Raw genomic sequence first — 21,675 nt, 5'->3', positions numbered from 1 at the left:
TACACAGTTGTAGAAAAAAAAAAAAAAAAAACTATTTAAGAAATGAAAGCTCTTGTGGAGTAAGGGTGAAGGCAATACCTTCAGCAAAGAAGCTCCCCTTCTAAGTACTATCCTTCTGTTTCTCTTAGGAAAGAGGGGCATGGGGCACATTCAGGTTAAGCACAGTGTCATAGTGAACATTTGAGAACCCAGAAGAGGTAAGAGTTGAGGGAAAAGAAAAAAAATGGTAAGACTACTGTCCTAGTCATCTAGGCTGCTACAACAGAAATACCACAAGCAACAGAAAGAAGTTCACTCTCCCACAGTCCAGTAGGCTACAAGTCCAAATCCAGGGCATAAGCTCCCGGGGAACGCCTTCTCTGTTGGCTCTGGAGGAAGGTCCATGTCATCAATCCTCCCTCTGTCCAGGAGCCTCCCTGGGCAGAAACCTTAGGTCCGAAGGACACTCTCTACTCCTGGCACTGACCCCCTGGTGACATGAGGTTCCCCTGTCTCTCTGCTCGCTTCTTTCTTTTATATCTCAAAAGAGACCAGCTCAAGATACTCGTAGACCTTGTCAATATAACTGCAACTAATCCATCTTATTACGTCATAGTGATAGCATTTACAACATAAGGAAATCACATCAGATGACAAAATGGTAGACAATCATGCAATACTGGGAATCATGACCTAGCCAAGTTGACAGATATTTTTGGGGGACAAAGTTCAATCCATGACAACCACTATTTTCAGTGCCAAATGAATTTTACTGGGGCGGGGGGCGGGGGCAGTTTCTTCCTTTATATCTCTTACCAATCAAATCAACGTTTTAGTTATTACATTTTGTCAAATGAAGTCAGAGAAGCAAGAACACATTTTGGTCAAGTAATTATAATGCAATATGTCTAAGTTTCAGTTTACAGGAAAAAAGAGAACGTGGAAAACCAAATGGTCTGAACCTGGTAGGCAGGTCACCAACTGGGACCTGAGAATGGCTATTTCAACTCTAGGTCTCATCTTGGGCAATCTGAAACTCACCTTCTCTTTTCTTTGAGCTTCTTTAGTGGTAGATGGAAGATGATCAACCATCATTCAGAGACAAGGCTGTTGTGATTTCAAGGAGAGAAGCCCTTTGCCGTTGTATGTTTTGGTGGAGAAATGGGTGTTTCTCCTCCTCCTCCTTCAGAGAGGACTCCAGAGGAAATGAGGCAATGCTACTTGCCATCCAGCAGCTGCTATGCAGAAGATGTGGCAACCTGCTTCTGTAAAGATTACAGCCTCAGAAACTCTATGGGGCAATTCTGCTCTTGCCTATGTGACTTGGTTCACAGTCACAAGGAATGGCCCTAGCAAATACTGTCACATGATCCCTCAAAGAGATTCTGTCCCGTCTTTGACTCCAAGAAGGAGTACTGTTGAGCATCAAGAAGCTGGATGGGAAGGACACCTCTTTTGTTTAGGAAACAGAACACTGATGTTATTGTTGCAGAATTGAAACAGTCATTTATGCAAAACAGGGATGATTTCAAGTGATTGAAATTTGTTTGTTGTTGTTTTTGTTCTTGTTGCTCATTTATACTCCGTAATTCTTAAACAGTGAACATATATTTCTATATAATTAAAATAGAAAAAGCCAAATGGATATTGCAAAGTGTTTGTATAATGCTTCAGTATTTGTGCCCAGTAGACAGAAAGAATATTATTACCAAAGGAGAAGTCATCCTGATGTTCTAAAAAGGTGTTGCCATATGAGCCAAAAATCTGAGTTTGGATCTGGATCTGTTACTTTTCAGTAATTTCATAAACAATACTGAGCCTCTACAGTGTAGCAAGAACTTCACTAAACCCTGGAGAGATCTGAGAGTGATCAAAAGCAAAATGAGCTTTTGGAGTTATAGGAGGCAAATATTAGCTCACTAATAATAGACATCTTATATCAAACCCATGTTTCTATGTTACTTATGAGTTTAAGTGAAAATACATTAACTTGATCAAATATAAGCTGTTGAATTTAGCTCCCACTTTGATTTACCTCTCCCACCGAGCTGTTGGCCCACTAGATCCCAATGATAGAATGCAGCGAATGTTCACTTTCTCTTGTCACCTGAGGGGCAAGTAGGTTTCTAGGCATCCCAACTCTTTGTGGCTCTATCTAGAAGACCAGATAAAACAGGATGGAAAGATAAAAGTGTGCTTCAAATAATGAAACATTCAACTGATGCAGTCTCATAATTTTAACCATATATTCCCTTTTGTGGCTCTTTTCAGAAGCTTGTACAGCAGTTTCAAACAGATTATCCTCAGCCCTTACTGTGGTCTACACAGAGCTATGCTCATAGCAGACCATGAAGAGATGAGAGAATTAAGGCATTTAAAAAAATGAGCCTATGAAAGGTAGCTGCGAAAAAGGAAGGTTCAGATTTCCCTATGTATAGACAACACATTGTAATTTCCCAAAATAACTATGTAATTCATCCGTGGGAAATTCTCTCCCGCTGCCCCTTTTTATTTCCTTAAAGAACTCCTACTGTGTATAAACCTTGAAAAACAAAACAAAACAAAACTTTCTGAAATGGACTTAGATTATTTCTCCACTTGGAAGAGAAACAAGACATCCAGCGGCCCAAACGCTCCTTCTCTGCATCTCCTCTCCAGGCTGGGTTCTCTGGGGTAGAAGGGATGTTCCCCAGCACCCAGGGGACCCCAGCCAGGCTCTCTGCTCCTGAGAGGCCTCAGGGCACAGGAGGAGCCTGCTCACATTCTTCACTTTCAGGTCCTCTAATACAGGTTGGGAGTCCCTGATGGTGCAAATGGTTAATGCGCTCAGCTTCTAACTGAAAGGTTGGAGGCTTGAGTCCACCCAGTGGTGTCTTAGAAGAAAGGCCTGGTAATCTACTTCTGAAAAATCAACCACTGAATATCCTAAGGAGCATAGTTCTACTCTGACACACATAGGGTCACCATGAGTTAGAATCAACTCCACAGCACCTGGTAGTGCAGGCTGAAAGCCCCTCCACTCCCAGGGCACTGAGTCTTCAGGACTTAGTCACGCATAAAGGCTCAGTTGTTGACAGTAGAGGGGCAGCGTGGAGTAGTACAAAGGGAAGATGGGCCTGGGGTTTTAATTAAAGGGTGATCGATAGATGTAAGAGTGGTTAAAAACATTCTTTAAATTCTCTCAACTTCATTTTCCATAGTCCGTAAAATGAGAATACTGCCTGCCTCCTAGGGCTATGGAGAGAATTAAATGAAGAAATAAATGTAGGTAATGCATGGATAATTACTAGAGAATTTGAGAAGTCTTAATCTTGCCTGATCTCTTTACCCTTGCAATTGCTGACTTCTTACCAGCCCCCCGTGCCAAACACTCACCTTGAAACTTGACTTCTGCAGCTCTTGCAACTAGTATAATGTGGTGGATAAGAGTGACTCTAGACATTTACTGCCTGTATGACTTTGGCCAAGATGCTTAACCTCTCTGTGCCCTGATGATCTCATCTTTAAAAGTAGGCTTGCAATAGCAACTACCTCATAGGGTTGTTGTGAAGATTAGTTTATAAATATTAAGAGTCAATGGCACATGGTAGTGGGTTATCATCCCTAGAATGTAAACTCTATCAGAATAGGCATTTTCATCTATTTTGTTCCCTGATATATCCCAAGCACCCAGAATGTGTCTGGCGCATAGTCACACTCAATAAATATTTCCGGAATGATCGAATAAAATGGTCGTACTATCTTTTCTGACTGGCTTTCAAAACCCTCTATAATTTGGCGTATTTAACTTTTCCAGTCTTATTTTTTCCTCTACAACCAGCTCAGGAACATAGGTTCCCAGCAATATCAACAGATTGAATATTATTTTTAACAAATTCTGAATTTTCCTGTTTCATTTCTCATGCTCTAGCTATTTCTTCTACTTGGAATGCCTCCCCAATATCCAAGCTATTTCAGCCTCCTAACTCCTATCCATCTTCAAGGCCAGCTCAAACCACATTCACATCAATAAGTGTTTATTGAATTTAATGGACAATCTAAACTTCCAGGAGATATATCTGCTCCCCTCTACACACCCCATCTCATATAAATGTGAAGGTGCCCTCCCCACCCCCATACATGCACACAGCCACAAACATAATCCCAAAGGATCTTTGAGAGACAGGAGTCAGGATTCTCAGGGCCCTGCCATCTCAGACCCTCAGAGCCCTCCCCTGACTCAAGCTGAAACATCTTATAAGCATGTTTTGGATCACTTGAGCACCTCCTTACCCCTTTACCCAAGAAGAACTGCACAGCTGAGAGAGTATAGAGATATCTAGACACAGTGATCACACATTAAAATTCACTCTGCCTTCAGCTTGGGGAGAATGTTTTCAACATCATTTGAAATGGCCAGAGGAAATACATGGAATGTTGTATATCCAGGGCTGACTCTTGCAGCCTTGGAGGCAAAGCTTGCAGATGAAGGGAATGTGCCTGTTACCTTCTTTCTGTTCTCATCGCTCCTCTGCAGATACAAGCTCATGACTGTCCCTTCCATGGAATCTGAGTAGGGTCCTATCTGACCCCAAAGTTATAAAAGAGTATATCAAAATTTGGTGAGGAGGGGACAAGAAGACAGAGAACAGAGACATCTGAGAGGCTCTGATTCTTGCAGCAATGTGACCTCCCCTCCCCCAGAATTTGGATGAAAGGCCCTACCTACTCCATCTCTAAGGTTGGCCCTTAACTGTTAATGTGGGTTTGTTTGATCATATCCTGAATCTACTTCCACAAACAGGAGTTGCAGGGTAAGCACGGCTATGCTTGTTTTTCTGGGGAGATGGACTTTGAAGCTCTTCCCTGCCAGTGCCCGCTGCCCATACCAGGAAAGCAGTGAATTGTCTCTCAGTTCTTAGAGTTTTTCCAGCTCCTTGCAATCATGAACAGATGCATTCTGAGGGCCAGAGTCCCTCCTGCTGCTATTATACATGCTTTATTTTTTACTATGGAGAATAGATTGGAGGACAGGCTCATCGTGTCCAGAGACCTGAAGCTGTGGCTACAAAGTCACCCCAATTCCCTCTCCAGCTCTGTCTCTGTTTTATCTTTTTTTTTTTTTCTGTACTAACTACTGCTTGGATATGAATTTGATTAGTAACCTAATTAAAGCTTATGTATTTTTTTCCCTAACAAAATAGTCCTACCAATAATATGTCAACCAAAAACCAAACCCTTTGCTGTTGAGTCAATTCCGACTCATAGCAACCCTATAGGACAGAGTAGAACTGCCCCATAGGGTTTCCAAGGAGCAGATCACTTAATTGTGCTTATGAGGAACCTGTACGTAGATCAAGAGGCAGCCCTTTGAACAGAACAAGGGGATACTGCATGATTTAAAGTCAGGAAAGGTGTACATCAGGGTTGTATCTTTTCACCATATCTATTCGATCTGTATGCTGAACAAATAATCAGAGAAGCTGGAGTTTGTGAAGAGCACAGCATCAGGACTGGAGGAAGACTCATTAACAACCTGTGTTATGCAGATGACACAACCTTGCTTGCTGAAAGTGAAGAAGACTTGAAGCACTTACGGATGAAGATCAAAGACTTCAGTAATGATTACACCTCAGCATAAAGAAAACAAAAATTCTCACAACTGGACCAATAAGCAACATCATGATAAACAGAGAAAAGATTGAAGTTGTCAAGGATTTCATTTTACTTGGATCCACAATGGAAGCAGCAGTCAAGAAATCAAAAGACAAATTTCATTGGGGAAATCTTCTGCAAAAGACCTCTTTAAAATGTTGAAAAGCAAAGAAGTCTCCTTGAAGACTAAGGTGTGCCTGACCCAATCAGTAGTGTTTTCAATTGCCTCATATACATGCGAAAGCTGGACAATGAATAAGGAAGACCGAAGAAAAACGGACTCCTTTGAATTATGGTGTTGGCGAAGAATATTGAACATACTATGGACTGCCAATAGAACAAACAAATCTGTGTTGGAAGAAGTACAACCAGAATGCTCCATGGAAGCAAGGATGGTGAGACTACATCTCACATAATTTGGACATGTTATCAGGAGAGATCAGTCCCTGGAGAAGGACATCATGCTTGGTAAAGCAGAGGGTCAACGAAAAAGAGGAAGACCCTCAATGAGATGGATTGACACAGTGGCTGCAACAATGGGCTCAAGCATAACAACAATTGTGAGGATGGCACAGGACCGGACAGTGTTCCGTTCTGTTGTACATAGGGTCGCTATGAGTGGGAACCAACTCAATGGCACCTAACAACAACAATAATCTGTCAACACCCAGAGAAGCTAGACATCACATATAATTAGGAGCATATCAATAATGCCAAGTTGTTGTTGTATGCCATGGAGTTGATTTTAACCCATAGCAAATTGCCCCACAGGGTTTCCTAGGCTGTAATATTTATGGGATCAGATTGCCACGTCTTTTCTCCTGAGAAGCACCTGGTGAGTTCAAACTACCGAACTTGTGGTTAGCAGCCAAGGGCTTAACCAATGAGTTACAAGAGCTACTTAATGCCAAATTATATGGATATAAGTGTTCTAGTTTACAAGGCACTTTCAGACCTACTTCTTCAGGTTATATTTATAATAACTGATCCCATGAAGAGAGCTAGGAGACTATAACTGGCCCTTTCACAGTGAAAAATTCTAAGACTTTATTGGCTAAGTAATTTTGGTTTGTAAGTCATTGAATAAATGGAGGGAAAGGAACATTAGGAAGGGAGTGGGAAAAGGTAAGTGGAGAGATCCCAGATGTTACACTGGCAGAATTATGTGGTGTGTCAGACAAAAACCAGGATCCAATTTATCTCATAAGTATTGGGCTTTTAATTAATGTATAGTGATTTCTGAATGAAGTAATCTCCACCAATTACCTTTCTGGTCTTTTTCAGTCTCTTGGTAGTTTGTATGCACTTCTATTCTTGTGACTGACACATTGCACCAGAGAAATCCGACCTCATCATATCATGTCATATCATATCTCATATCATATATATTGTATCATATATCCATCAGTCATCTTCCTATGTAAAACCCTTCAATGGCTTTCCATTGCTCTTAGGATAAAGCCAATATCTTAAGATGATTTGTAATGAGGTTCTATACCACCCTGTCACTAGAGGTCTATTTCTGCCTTATCTTACCTCACAGTCATTCTCACTCTCTCCAATCCAGCCACACTCTCAGTTCCTTGAGTTTGCCATGTCTGCCTGTAGGGCTGCGGCCTTACTCTTCCCACTGCCCAAGTGAAGTTCCTTCATCTAGTCCGAAGAACCAAGCTCAGTCAGCACTTCCTCTGGTACCCGTTCCCTGACATTCCTGACTAGGCCAAACAACTCTATTATAGGCTTTCATAGTCCCATGTCCCTCTCCTTGGTGGGGTTAGTAATTTTATGATTATTTTGTGATTAGTTGATTAATATTTGTTTTCTCATCTACACTGAGAGGTAGAAGTGTTGGATTTGGATTGCTGTGATATCTCAGTACCCACCACCATACTTGGCATATAGTAGGCACTCAATAAGTATTCACTGAGTGAATGAACAAATGAGAAAACAGAGAATAAAGGAAAGTCTTCAAACTTTTAATCCATATTAAAATTTAAAGTTCAAAAGAAAGCTATAGCCCTGTTGCTAAGTGTTCCAAGGATGAAATGGGCAGTGAGTAGATATGGCCTATTTCTGTTTTTTCACAAATTTTTATGAACAAGATTTTGGTCTTAAAGATCTACTGAGGACTTCTTATATATCCTCTTCTTCCTTTTCACTGAGAGTGATCTTCCCTGCCCTTCCTTCCCCTTTCCCTCAAGGAATAGCATTATCCTTTTATAATGACACTTAAATGCTGGTGGGTAGCATCACTCATTTTAACGCAGGAGCCATGGTCCTAAGGGGGGATAGGATGCTGAACCTCTGTCTGAAAAGGACTATACCTTCTTTCACCTTCCCAGCTCTTTGTTAAGAGCCCACCTTGAGCTTATTTACATTAAGAAAAGCATTAGCAGCAGACACACAGCTGTTCCCAAACATCCCCAAGGGGTGCTGTGAGATTTCCTGATGAAAGGGTTTGTTCACGAATTAGCTTAGTAAATCTGACTTGGATTCCAAAAAAAAAATTAGTAAAAAGAACTTTTTAAAAACTGGCTCTGTCAAAAGGGAAGTACTGAGAGAAGAGAGTTTTAAGGCAAGAAAGCCAAAATAGGTAATCATCAAGAAACTACACTGAACAGACTTTTTTCCCTAAAGCAGAAATGAATGTATATTTTCCTCTGTACCACCTGCCTCAGAAATAGGAATGTAACTCAGCAGATTAAATTGGCCTTTACACAATAGTCTTTAAGTCACTAATTCTTAGGGGGAGGAGGGAAAGTGGGAAGGAAGACGTCAAATTGGCTAATTTGGGGCTGGTGTTGGCTAACGCCAATACATTTGTGTCAGGAGTCGGAAGGATTTAACCCTCGACTTGATCTGTGGATGTGCCTGAGGATCAGCAAAGTTTTGAAAGGAAACAAATCAGTGGAGGATTTGTGTTTCGTTCCATCAGTTTGGACCTAAGAATTCAAGAAGATGCTTGTAACACTGTCTTCTGTCTTAGCAGATGTTTTGCCCTGAATCATTGCAACATATAAAGCCCTGACACCTAGGATATCCTGAGGGGAAAAGCAAGAGAGAAGGATGTAATTGTGCCAGTTCATCTGGCTAGGAGACTGAGGGCACAATGTCCTTTGGGCAGAATAAACTGTTATTTGGGGACTTTGTGTTGATCATTTTGTGAGAAGTATACTGGAGGAACAAGTCCAGAGTTGCAAGAAGACATTTGGATGCCTGGGGCAGGAGTCAATTAGTTATAAGGCTCTCTTTTCCTGCATCCATATTTATACAGCATGCATATCCACTAAAAGTCCAATTTAATGAAGTGGTGTCTGATTTATATTCTGTAGCCACTCATTTTAAGAGCCTATGATGTTTTTATTTCATTAATTTGTCCTGCATGTAAATAAAAATAATTAATTACATTTTACAACTTGCAGTATTTAACATGCAGCAAAATGCTTAGATAAGAACTGTACATATGCCTGTTCTGTAGAAGCTCGATGTCTCATATATTCAAGTTCTTCTTTTTACCCCTCAATTCCTTTTCTCATACCAGATTAACATATTTCCCATCATATATTTAAAAAGAAACTTGTTAAAAAAATTTCTGTGAGGCCATCTGGACCTTATTTCCAATTACCCCTGCAACCTTGACTTTCCAGCTGCCATCCACCATCACTGTAGATGTAAAAACAGTTCTCAGATTTGAGAACTAAGAAATTAGCGGTGTAACCACTTTCAACTCTTAAAACAAAGAAATAAATGCTCTACCAACAAAATCTGCTTTAAAAAATGTCCTGTTTTGGGAAGTGCTATTTTGTTGCACCCATCAGATCACGCTTGCTAGCTGCCATCAGATTGGTCTCTGGCTCATGGTAACTGGATGTACAGTGGAATGAAACACTGCCTAGTCCTGGGCCATCCCTATGATGGGTTGGGAATCAGACCATAATGATCCACCAGGTTTTCACTGGCTGATTTTTTGAAGTAGATTGCTAGGCCTTTCTTCCTAGTCCACTTCAGTCTGGATGCTCCACTGAAACGTGTTCAGCATCCTAGCAACACACAAGCCTCCACTGAGAGATGAGTGGTGGCTACACATGAGGTGCACTGGCTGGGAATTGAACCCAGGTCTCCTGTATGGAAGGTGAGAATTCTACCACTGAATCATCAATGCTCCTCAGACCACTCTAAGCCACACCTTACTCTTTGTCAAACTTACTCCAGTTCTGCCCAAGGCCTGGCCCTCACAGGGGCTTAGAGGTGAATTGCTGGGGAGATGGCAGCATCCAGGGTGTGGGTAAGGACTGAACACCAGTTTCCTGAGCCATCAAGTTCACTGAGAAGTGGGGGAGTGTGGAGATTGGGGTGTTGGGGCTATGTGACTCCTCTTTTCCAGCTAACACCCTTCTTTTTCTTTAAGATTGTTGCCTCCAAGATTATGTTTCTGTTTGTCTTCTTTTTCTTTTAAATAAGATAATCTCTAATAAATAGAATAGAGGATCCACTATGAGGGAGGTGGCTATGGAGGCTCTTGACTGGATGAAACCTGTACAGAGGCAAAGTGTCCAGGGGACTAGGGAGGGAGAAAGATAAATGAGGTTTCCGCCTCCATAGAAAAGGAGCACTGGTGGTGCAATGGTTAAGTACTTGGCTACTAACCAAAATGGCTACTAACCAAAAGTTTGAACCCACCAGCTGCTCCACAAGAGAAAAGACCTGGAGATCGGTTCCCGTAAAGCTTTCGGCCTAGGAAACCCTATGGGGCAGTTCTACTCTGTCCTATACGTTTGCTATGAGTCAGAATGGACTCAGTGGCACAAAACAAGCCTCCACAGAACCTGAAGAAATGCCACCAATGAAAACTAAAAGGAGAATGGAGTTGACCACAGGAAGATGGGATATTACTTTTTTGTATATTTTAGTGCATACCTTTCATATGTGATCAACTGAAGTAAATAATACTTTTCTTACATTTCCTATCATATACTATTTTTATTTCCACGTTCCTTTAGAAAATGTGTGTCCTTCCTGGTTGGCAGAGCCTGCTTAAAGCAATCTCTTTTGTCTGTGTTGATATTGACCCTTCACCTGAGACACATTCTTCCCTGTGTGACCCATTCCACATGTCACTGGAGAATCTCAATAGTTAAATTTTTACATGATAGTGAATGCATCATCGAAGAGCAAACATTTTTGAGATTTTTTTGATTTGTTTTAGAACTGCAGCTTGGATATTATCAGATTCACATGTTTACACTGTGCTGTGTCCCACACAACTTGTAAATATTTGATAAATGTTACCTTTTAATTCCTGATAACATTATGAAAGTGTTAAAAAAAAAAATGTTACGGCCGATAACCTCTTTTTGAGCCTAAGATTCACATTTACCATGTGAAGTTATTGATTGACTAGAGCAAAATGATTTTGTTTTATGGAAGCAAAGTCTCTCAGAGGCCATATTCAAACTTTCTCTTCATTTAATTGTGCTTTTTCCAAGGATAGAGATAAGATTTTTTCCCCCCTCTGATTTTCAAATAGGTCAACGAGGGTTTGTCAAGACCAAATATTTATGGACGTATGTGGGTATGCAATTTCCTAATAACAAATGTATGATAATATGTCAGAATGAAAATTTTTTGAGACAGTAATGTTGACTGTCTGAGTTGGGCATTTACTTAAGCTGTATTGCTGGGAATTGAGTACTTGGCCCTCAATCAGATAAAGCACTTTCTGATGAATGAGTCCACATTCTGAAGTGTAACCTCCGAGATCAGGACCTCCAAGCACAATGGTATCATCCTGTGCAGAAAGAACTAGTGATTTTGACACAAGCCTTAGAATGCTTCATTCCAAGCTTACGTTTCACAGAGGATCAATCTTTACCAGTTTAGTTTAATGAACAAAATATCAAATAATAAATTGAAATTTGAAGGGAAAGTGTTTTTGAAATCTGCATACTATATTATTATGATTCTATTTATATAAAATACAAAGACAAGCAAAATTAATCCATGCTATTAGAATATAAGATATTGGTTACCTTGGGGGACAGTGACTAGAAGAGGCATGATGGGGGTTTCTGAGGTGCTAAACTTCCATCTCCTCATCTATAAAATGGGAATAACATTACATCAACCACAGTTGTGAGATTAAAAAAGACAAGGTGGGTGACATCAGATATTCCATAAATTACTTGGTAAATATTGATGATAATCATTCCTGCTAAAACAGGTCTGTTTCTTAATGTGTATACTGGTTTCATAACTGTATCCAGTTTGTGTAAATTCACTGAGCTCTACAGTTATGATATACATATAGGTATGTATACACATTTGAAGGAGCCCCTGGGTGGTGCAAATGGTTAATATGCTCAGCTACTATCCAAAAGTTGGCAGTTTGAGTCCACCCAGAGGTACCTTGGGAGAAAAGCCTGGTGATCTACTTCCAAAAAATGAGCCACTAAGAACCCTGTGGAGCACATGGGATCTCCATGAGGTGGAATCAATGCAACAGCAACTGGTTAGATATATATTTGATAAAATTTTTCATTTTTTGCATATATATTTGATTGAAAATTATACGTATATCACACACATACACACATACACACCTATAAAGTCTGCATATATCCTTTGTAAATTTTAGTTCTATTCCTTTTTAAAGAAAGTTATATTTTCTTTCTTTCAAGTTCAAAAAGGTCTTTCGAGTAAATATACTGCGATTCTCCTTGAATCTAGCACGTGTACACTTAACGCACATTCCTTGAATAAATTTCTTATTATAACCGACTTAGTTTTTGTGTAACTGTTTATATAAGTGAAAACGTATTTTCACCCTATCACCAGGTTCTGAGCTCCCTAAGACTGGGGTCATGTCATGATTATACCCTAGGAGTCTGGCATATGGGAGGCAAGTAATAATTACTGAATTGAATACAAAAGACCAGGTAAGGCAGGATTCCTGATATTCCCCAATTTTGATCCTTAGTTCCTTCAGTCTCTTTCTATTTGAGAGTTCGTAACATACTGAGTAAGAAAGGAAGTTAAAGCATAACCACTTCTGCTGTCCCAGGTTACGTGATCCACAGGAATCCAACCCCAAACCAGGAAGGAGCCAAGGACAGGAACTAAATGACTTCATCACAGCTAGGTAAATAACAGCTAGCACAATGGCTACACCAAACAGAACAAGCTCAAAGTGCAGTGTCATGGCCAGACCTCTCCTGTCATCGGGATGGGTACAGGTGCTCCTTAGCTGACCTTTCTTGTGGGAATGATTACAATCAATATTTGCTAAATAATTTATGGATTATGTGATGTCATGTGCTTTGTCTTTTTTAATCTCTCAACTGCGGTTGAGGTAATGTTATTCCCATTTTATAGGTGAGGAGACTGAAGCTCACGAAGTTAAGCAATTTAACTCTTGGTCACCAATAAATAACAGGATTGTAGCTCAAACCTAGGTCTGGCTGACTCTAAATTCCATGAACTGAGGGCATCACACATTTAAAATGAAGAAAAAAACATGTGATAACTCAGAATTATTCTGATTACACTCAGAGTTCAAAAAAATTGAAGAAATATTAAATTCTTCTACATTGTTTTTTATTTACTGGATGATTTTACAATTAAAAGAGGCATGGATCCTTGTTTTCTTTTCAAAGATAACTAATGTCTACTCAGGTCCTGCGCTGTGCATATAGTATCTCATTTTATCCCTCACAACAGCTCTGGGAAGTAGGTACTACAATAAAACCTGTGAAAGCCAGAACCCATGTAAGGTGGAAACCTGCTAAAGAAGGAAAACTCAAATGTTTTCCACTAATAGAGAGCAATAGAAAAGTGGTAAGACTACACCCCGTCAAAGGCAGAAGACTTGCAAGACCTGAAAAAACAAGGCAGTCCTGTTGGGTTCCAGCTCACACGGGTTTCACTGTATCATTATCTTCATTTAATGATGATGCAACTGAAGATCTGCAAGGATAAGTAACTTTCAAAGATGCACAGTGGTATTGCCAGGGTTGAAAACTAGGTCTTTTTGACTCCAAAGTCTATGCACTTCTCACTCCACCGAAAAAAATAAACCAAACCCGTTGCCGTTGAGTCAATTCCGACTCATAGCAAACCTATAGGACAGAGTAGAACTGCCCCACAGGGTTTCCAAGGGGCGCCTGGTGGATTTGAACCACCGGCCTTTTGGTTAGCAGCTGAACTCTTAACCGCTATGCCACCAGGGTTTCCTCTCACTCCATAGAAGATGCTAAATAGGTTTCCTCTCTAGAGCCAGCCCTGATCAATGGCTAGTGGATGCCTGGAGTTCTGTGCTGAATGGACTGTGAGACCACTGCAGAGCCTGCTGGAAAGAGGGCTGGGATAGATTTGCCATTTGCTTATTTTTCCATCCCCGTTAACACTGTTCCCACAACTCACTCCACTTAAGCCACTGGGGATCCACTAGCATTCAATTATCACAAGCCTTCATATGCTACCAACCTGCAAAGCATAGACATGAAGATGATCCACCTTACTGGCTCATCTTTATATTTGTGTGCTACAAAGACTTTACATTCATTTCATAACTAAGTAGCAGGTAAAGAGGTTGGTGATGTTTCTGCTTAGGTTCTAATTTCAAGAAAGAAGAAATTTAAATCACTAAAGCAAACATGGACAAAAATTATTGTTCATAATATCAGTTCAGTTAAAATAAAGGCACTTATAAAAATGCCTACATGATTTTGTGAAAGTGTGAAGCAGACTAGGACAATGAAAAAGGTACTTTTGATTGGAGTCAGCACTGTTTAGTCTCCTATTTGACCATTCACCGGTTCTGCAGCCTTGGACTAATCACTCAAAAGCATGCCAACTCGATCTACAGAAAAGGCCAATTCCTCTCCTCTTTATCATGGGTTTGGGGCGAGAATAAAATCACATCTATAATTGTATGTCAGCTTTTAAAATTATGAATTAATGAAAATCACCCTGCACTTAAAAAGAATTGCTAATGCATGTACTCTTACTGTAGTGTATAGGATAGTTGTGCTGGGAATCACCAGATAACTCATGCCAGATGAAGAAACGTTTACTGTCTGCCATTCGTACAAATTGGTTACTAAAAAGGGAAACAAAGTTTGGATAAGCTAGTAGTTTTAGCACAGTAATTTTTGAAATATAGAACTACTAGGATGTAAATTTGGATCAAAGTTGATCTGGAACCTACAGAGTGTCAATGGGCTTTAGCATCCAGATATCTAATAGAAGTCTTGATTCTGTTCTCTTGAGGGTTGGGAAAAAGCTTACAGGATCATAGGGGGTCATAGACCTAGGAAATCATTTTGACCAATAATGGGAAAGTTCTACCTATATGTCTAAACTTATAATTAATCATGACTGTTACGAACTGTCAAATGAAGGATTCTAAGGTCTCAGCCAGGCTTACCAGGAAAGAGCCACAGTTGATCAGCAATACCTGTCAAAAGTGTGACATAGATGAGTCGTGGTATGCATGCCATGTACATGATTCCCGTGAACTAATTCAACCACTGTATTTTACAATTAATAACGCTAAGGTCCTAATAGGGGAAGTGACTTAATCAAAGCCACACAGAAGGTCAATGAATAAGTTAAGAATTGAACTCAAATTCTCCAGTCCAATGCAATTCCTTCACAATACACTTCTCATCGAATAAGGCACAGAATATTTTTATTTGTTTATAGCTGAGTTTATCTGTGCTTTACATTTTAGTCCATAATGGAATATTCAGCATGTCATGGTGACACCTTTCTTCAGGGTGTTTTTACTCTAGCTTAAACCACATCATTTCTAGACTACTCTACCAGAAATGCAGCCTTCACTGAAGATAAACCAGATTCCTAGAAAACAAGTGGGCACTGATTTATTTTTATTGACGTGTTTTTACTAACTGACAGGAAGTGTTCTTTGAACATCTTTCTCCCAACCATTCCACTCCAATAAGCTATTGAGTTTGATAATTTCTAACACATGGTCCATCTCACTGTCTGGAGAGCTGAAAGTCTCACCAGTCATAGTGCTAAGCAGGGGACAACAGCCACCGAAGTGTCCTCCACCCATTTGGATGTGGTTATTTTCCTGAGGCAGGACTTGTATCTTGACCTGAACATAACTAACCTATTTTGGGAAGTGTAAACAGGAAATGGACTGGGATATGAATACTTCAGTATGTTCTTGGCTTTAAAAAGAGAAAGATTTAGATAGAAATAAACTTGCAGGTGAACTATTGACATATCCGGTATACAAGGAAAGGCAGGTGTTTGGGGAGCAAAGGTTATAAAACAAAAAGAAAAAACCAGTTTTTTTTCCCCCTTTGAATCCACATGTTATTTACTTAGAGATCATTGACCATTAGGTGTTGTCTAGGATTCCCAGATTCTGTATAATTTTCTGTATGGAAATCAGCCATACAGAGGAATATGATGTTTTGAAGGGTGAATTGGTAAGGGCACTGGAGTCACTGCCATTGGAAGCAGAGTGAAATGACCTCTAGGGTAGAATGAGTCCACTGCATCCTTTTAGCCCAATTTGCCATGCAAGCACTGGAGAAATGTGGTATTAACAAATTCTAATAAAATCTAGGGGAAAAAAAACCCACAACTCCTCTTGATGGATATTCTCACCTAACAAAAAGGGCTTCTCGGAGCTTAGTTCTACCTGGTTTTTATTTTTTTTTAAATCAATATGTAGTAATATCCATGTCACTAACAATTAGAACAGAAGATAAAAACATTTACTCATAATCCCACTGTCCAAACACAACCATTGTTCGCATTCTGGTGTACTTCTTCTTGGTATGTTTTCCTGGGCATATATATTTTCTATAGCTGTAATTTATTATTACTTAACCCCACAGCATATGCTTCCCCCTTCAATGGCTGACTTTTCAGAAGCAGATCACCAGGACTTTCTTCCTAAGCACTTCTGGGTGGACTTGAACCTGTAGCCTTTCAGTTAGCAGCAGAGCACATTAACTGTTTGCACCGCTTAGGGACTCCTGCTTTTTTCATATGTCTTTAACCATTATCTCTTTTTTCCAAAAACATAATTTCTAACAGCTGCATAATATATTATCAACTATATGTGCCATACTTTATATTTTTAAGTACTTTATTGCTTGATATTTATTTTCAGTTTCTGGTTATAATATTTTAACTAATGCTTCTATGAACGTCTGACAAATTTCCGTATCCTTGATGTATTTGGTTAATTTCTCCTATCATTCCCACTCTCATTTTCATTGTCAAGTATTATTATTACTACTATTGCAAATGGTAGAATATTTTAAATACTTGAACTTTTCCAAAATTTTGTCTGCTGTTTCCTCAGTTATGACCTTGGCCTGAATGAATGCAGTTTTGTTTCCATACTCCAGTCCATACTCAGCTTCCTATGAAGAGAAAGACAGTGTTTAGATTTCTTCAGAGAGCTTCAATTACATTCTAGGTACAATACTCCTCTGTGCTGGTGGCCACAGCAGGTACACCATTGAGCAGGCCTGCCTGAAATAAAAATGGCACTTTTATGGCTATAGATACATTTGTCCAAAGACCATTTAATCACTCTGAAGGTTTTTCCCCCTTTTCTGTAGTGCAGCATTTTGTAACTGTAGAGTTCTGCTAATGCACACTTCTGCCGGGAAGCTTCCCAGGGTGGGGCCCAAAAGATGCTAAGTGGTGGTGGGGAGATGGGGGAAAGCCATTAACACTCCAGCAGCGAGGTCACATTTGCTGTTTCCTTTTGTTTGCAGGATACAAATTAAAAAGCTGCTCTGTACTTTCACCATTGCATCCCACCTAAACACACTCTTGGGTCATCTCACTCTGGTCCCATCTTTTGACAATTAGCCACCCATTAACAGGATGATTGAAAAAGAGCCAGAGTGGTTTACACAGAAAGTGTTTACTCTTTTCAAGGAAGAACACACATCTCTACAGTTTCGTTAATGCTTTGGCTGATTAGTACACAAAATAAAATACTTGTACTCTAGAAAGCGCTAGCAAAGAGAAGAAAGTGGGGCAGGAAGGAAGAAAATTAAGGAGCAAAAACAGCCCGTAGAACTTTCTTCTTTTTCTTTTTCCTTTTTGCAAACATGCTTCAAAAAAAGAGGAGAAGACTGTTATCTTGCTTCTGTTCCTTCTTTACAGCCAGTATTACCAGCCATTTTCCTTGTACTTTACTATTATTATCTTGGTGATGGCTGTGACATGTTGATCATATATGGCAGTGAGAAAAATTGATTTCGCTCAACAGAAATGCTTCCAATTTTCCCAGGGCTATAATTTTATGTCCACAACAAAATAAAAGGGTCATTTTCCTTAAGATGAGGGGAATTGAAATCTTTGATAAAAGCTACAGTAAATGTTGTACTTTTGATTGCGGAAACTGTGGTTTTCACAAACATCCAACCTGTCTGATTTGGGGGCGTGGGCTGGGGGCAGGGAGGAAGAGTTTGGAGGTAAAGAATTGGTATTATTTTTCTTTGAAGCGCTAAATTGGCTTTAAGAATGCCCTGTAAGGCCACAGATTCGTTCTAAGGGCTCATATTCCCATTAAAGGGAAGCTGCAGGGGTGCTGGTCAGAGCTACCTGCCAACAAGCAAAGGGACTCAAAAGAGCCACAGTCAAGCAGATGGCCCTTCCTCAAAGAATGAACGAACACCTGTGCAGTCGTCAGCTCACAGTGCGTCTGTCACTAAATATATTAATAAACTCATCCATGTCACTTTGCAAGCCAAAGATGTTTTATACCAAAGAAGATGGTGAGTGGGAGGGTGGAGGCCCGGGACAAATCAAAGTCGCACAGGTACAGGAAGAACAACAAGAAGCTGTTTTCTGACTGGTGTCCTAATGTGGCTTTTGTTTGAGTACTAGGCTTTACCCAATCTGATAGAAACTGATTTCCAAGTAGCTGATGAAGCAACATTTACCAACAAATATTTAGAATTAGAGACCTTCGCTTCACCCTGAATCTGCACGCAGGGTTAAACTGTAAACTTTCTAGCTAAATAACCAAGGGTTTTATCTGACATTTGATTCACCAGCTGAAAATTTTGTATGTGTTGACTATGGACACATGAGAGGAGATGAAACAATCTAGTCATTTCAAATGCTGATTGTTTTTGAACTAGAAGTAATCTACGCTCTTATGCATTTTCCATGTGGTCTACAATAAACAAGCATGACTTGTGTAATCAGAAAAAAAATTTATTATAGGATTTCCTTAAATAATGAATACTCATTTGTTAGAAAGCAAAATTCACAATTCTTTATGAATCTGGGAATACGTTCTTCTGGGAAAATAGCTCTTAAGAATAGTAAAAGTATAAGAAAAATCACAGCAATCTTTCTAAAAGCATGTATTGTAAGGAAGACAGTCTTGATGCCTCTTGTTTATTTTTTTCTTCTTGAATATTCTGTTAACTCTACAAAAGTAAAATGTGAAATTTCTAGTATTCATACAGTTCTGTATGTGTTTTCGTGGTTCAGCTGATTTTCTCATCAAATCAGATGGAATAAGTTCATGTTGATAAAACCGTTCCATTGCCATTGAGTCTATTCCGACTCATAGTGACCCTATAGGACAAAGTTTGCAAGGCTGTAATCTTTACGGAAGCAGACTGCTACATCTTTCGCCCTCTGAGTGGCTGGTGGATTGAACTGCCAACCTTTCGTTTAGCAGCCAAGTGCTTAACGACTGCATCACCAGGGCTCGTCATGTTGATAAAGAATTTGAAAGTAAAATGTAAACAAAAAGGTTATATGTCTTATTTTCAAGACTATGGGGTAAAGTGCTGTTGTTGGGTGCCATCAAGTTGATTCCAGTCCATGTGACGGGGTAGAACTGCCCCATAGCATTTTCTTGGCTGTAATCTTATAGGAGCAGATCGCTAGGTCTTTCTCCCATAGAGCCACTGTGTGAGTTTTAACTGCCAACTTTTCAGTTAGCAGCTGAGGGCTTAATCTTTTTGTGCCACCAAGGCTCCTTACATGGGGTAAAGTAAAAAAATAAATAAATAAAACCAAACCCGTTGCCATAGAGTCAATTCCAACTCATAGCTACCCTCTAGGACAGAGTAGAGCTGCCCCCATAGGATTTTTAAGGAGCAGCTGGTGTATTTGAACTGCCAACCTTTTGGTTAGCAGCTGAGCTCTTAACCACTGTGCCACCAGGGATCCATGTGATAAAGTAGGGATCAGTGAAGTACAAGCTTCTGGCCAAATGCAGTCTACTGTCTGTTTTAGTGTGGCTGTGAGCTAAGAATTCTTTTTAATTTTTTTTAATTGTGTGAAAAAAATCAAAAGAAGAATAATAAATATTTCATGACACATGAAAATTATATAAAATTCACATTTCAGTGTCTATAAGTAAACTTTTATTGAAGAGTCACACCCATTCATTTACCTTTTATTTATGTCTGCTTTAGCACTACAATTACAGAGTTGAGTAGTTGCAACAATGACCATAGCGACCCTAACAAACAGAGTATAGCTGCCCCTTAGAGTTTCCAAGGAGCACCTGGTGGATTCGAACTGCGGACGTTTTGTTAGCAGCCAAACTCCTAACTACTATGCCACCAGGGTTTCCAACAATGAACATATGGCCCATAAAATCTAGAATACTTACCATCTATCCTTTTCCTTTCCCTATAACCAGTTACTGTCTAGTGAATTTCAACTCCATGGGTGCTGAGTAGAACTATGGCTGTGACCTTTCGGAAGCAGATTGCCAGGCCTTTTTTCCAAGTGCTTCTAGGTGAGTGTTATGAATTGAATTGTGTCTCCCAAAAATGTGCATCAACTTGGCTAGGGCATGATTCCCAATATTATACAATTGTCCACCATTTTGTCATCTGACGTGATTTTCCTATGTGTTGTAAATTCCACCTCTATAATGTTAATGAAGCAGGATTAGAGGAAGTTATGTTAATGAGGCAGGACTCAATCTACAAGATTAGGTTGCATCTTGAGACGATCTCTTTTGAGATATAAAAGAGAGAAGTGAGCAGAGAGACAGGGAACCTCACACCACAAAGAATGAAGAACCAGGTTGGAAGTGCATCCTTTGGACCCAGGGTCCCTGCGCTGAGAAGCTGCTAAACCAGAAGAAGATTGGTGACAAAGACTGTCTTAGTCATCTAGTGCTGCTGTAACAGAAATACCACAAGTGGATGGCTTTAACAAAGACAAATTTATTCTCTCACAGTCTAAGAGGCTACAAGTCCAAATTCAGGGCATCAGCTCCAGGGGAATGTTCTTTCTGTTGGCTCTGGAGGAAGGTCCTTGTCATCAGTCTTCCTTTGGTCTGTGAGCAACTCAATGCAGGAACCTCAGGTCCAAACAACACGCTCTGCTCCTGGCACTGCTTTCTTGGTGGTATGAGGTCCCCAATTATCTGCTTGCTTCCCTTTCCTTTTATCTCTTGCAAGATAAAAGATGGTGCAGACCACACCCTAAGGAAATGCCCTTTACTTCGTGTCATGGACTGAATTATGTCCCCCCAAAAATGTGTGTATCAGTTTGGCTGGGCTGTGATTCCTGGTATTGTGTGATTTTACTACATGTTGTAAATCCTGCCTCTATGATGTTAATAAGGGAGGATGGGTGGTAGTAGTGTTAGTAAGGCAGGGCTCAATCTACAAGACTGGATTGTGTCCTGAGGCAATCTCTTGAGATATAAAAGACAGAACTGAGCAGAGAGACAGGTGGACCTCATACCATCAAGAAAACAGCACCAGGAGCAGAGCTCGTCCTTTGGACCTGAGGTTCCTGTGCAGAGAAGCTCCTAGACCAGGGGAACATGGATGAGAAGGCCAACAGAGAGAGAGCCTTCCCCTGGAGCTGACACCCTGAATTTGGACTTTGAGCTTGCTTTACTGTGAGGAAATAAACTTCTCTTTGTTAAGGTCATCCACTTGTGGTATTTCTGTTATAGCAGCACTAGATAACTAAGATACATTGGATCAGGGATGTGACCTTAGTAAGGGTGTTAATACAATCCCACCCTAATCCTCTTTAACATAAAATTACAATCACAAAATGGAG

General features: G+C 40.0%; 1 long non-coding RNA gene across 2 annotated transcripts in view; it reads right to left on the bottom strand.

Moving 5' to 3' along the window:
* Window positions 1-1,130, bottom strand: part of LOC111820813 (uncharacterized) — a 24,914-nt gene extending 23,784 nt beyond the window's left edge. For both annotated transcript variants that reach the window (XR_002824325.1, XR_002824326.1), the window contains exon 1: window positions 1,021-1,130. This is a non-coding gene — a long non-coding RNA (uncharacterized LOC111820813). The remainder of the gene's footprint in view (window positions 1-1,020) is intronic.
* Between the last annotated feature and the right edge of the window lie 20,545 nt (window positions 1,131-21,675).

This window comes from Trichechus manatus, unplaced genomic scaffold (genome assembly GCF_000243295.1).
Source record: "Trichechus manatus latirostris isolate Lorelei unplaced genomic scaffold, TriManLat1.0 scaffold00052, whole genome shotgun sequence".
Taxonomy (NCBI): Eukaryota; Metazoa; Chordata; class Mammalia; order Sirenia; family Trichechidae; genus Trichechus; species Trichechus manatus.
The sequence above is the reverse complement of the archived record's forward strand: the minus strand, read 5'-3'. Positions and strand labels throughout refer to the sequence as shown.